Source organism: Peromyscus eremicus, chromosome 7, assembly GCF_949786415.1.
Source record: "Peromyscus eremicus chromosome 7, PerEre_H2_v1, whole genome shotgun sequence".
Taxonomy (NCBI): Eukaryota; Metazoa; Chordata; class Mammalia; order Rodentia; family Cricetidae; genus Peromyscus; species Peromyscus eremicus.
The window spans coordinates 56001531-56002826 of NC_081422.1; the positions used below are offsets into that span (position 1 = coordinate 56001531).

A 1296-nucleotide genomic window follows, 5' to 3' on the forward strand; every position below is an offset into this window, starting at 1 on the left:
CACTTCTCCGGGTCTGAGGCATTGTGGTCCTTGAAGAGACTATGCTCACGTCAACAACAGACATTCAGGACTTCACTCTCTTTCTCCACACATGAACACACATGACTTGTATCATAAGAGGTGCATAGTGAAGAGAACAGTATGCAGAGCGTTGAGCGGGGAATTTGGGGTTAGAGCTACCCTAGGATAATGGGCAGGCAGCCTCGTCTCTGAACTCAGAGTTGTGTTTCCATAAGAAAGGCTCAGGGCCAAGAGCTCTTGCTGTTCTCACAGGACCTGGGTTCAGTTCCCAGCACCCACATCAGTTGGCCCTCTTCTGACCCCTGTGGGCACCTTACACATGTATGTACGTACATATGTACAGAGAGAGAGAGAGAGAGAGAGAGAGAGAGAGAGAGAGAGAGAGAGAGAGAACTCCAATTTTGTTTTTTAAAGAATGCAATATGAGAAAGCAGGCTGTATAGTGGAAAAGAATGGAACTAGGACCATGTCGCAATGGTAAAAGAATGGAACTAGGACCATGTCGCAATGGTAAAAGAATGGAACTAGGACCATGTAGCAATGGTGTCATGGTAGAAGTTGAGGTTCTGGGAAGCTGTAGAGGCCGTAAAGAGATTGCAACATTGACTTTAAACGTCTCTATCTCAGCACAGGAAGCATTTGATTGATGAATGACTTAATTTTGGACCTGGTTAAATCCTGTGGGATAATCCTGTGAATTGCCCATAGCTCACTGGGCCTGGCTCCTAGTGCTGATTTCAATATACTGTGACGAAAACCAACCGGCCTGGAGCTCAGGCTCGATGACATTGCAGAGTTTGAGAGCATTCAAAAAGACCTGGAGACCTGTAAGAAACAGAAAGAAGATGTGGAAGTGTAGGAACCAGTGTTGGAGGACATACTGTGTTCAGCAGTGACCCCAAGAGCTGTGCGGGGGGGGGGGGGAATGACTAATGATCGAACTGGTTATAAACCCCAACCCAATCCCAACACCCCCACATCTCAGCTTGGAAGCTTAAGAGTTTTAGAGATGGATTCTCCTGCATGCCAGACCCCTGGAATGGAATAAAATAATGGCAGAAATACAGACCATATTTAGAGAATTAAGTGTGTACAACCAAGCAGAATGTTTTCTGTCTCTTACAGGGAAAAAATCAAAACAAAAAATAACTTCTGTGTGAAATTACTGCTGTTCAACCTCTCTGATGAGCTAGAAGCCAAACTCTGCTTGTTCCTGGAAAATGGTACTGCGGGAAGCTTACCTCACTTTTGTTTTTAAAAATAAATATATTTTTG

At 44.6% G+C, this 1296-nt stretch overlaps 1 pseudogene; it reads left to right on the forward strand.

The window, feature by feature from the left end:
* Positions 1–520: 520 nt before the first annotated feature.
* LOC131915628 (anaphase-promoting complex subunit CDC26-like) lies at positions 521–1069 on the forward strand (annotated as a pseudogene).
* Positions 1070–1296: the final 227 nt, after the last annotated feature.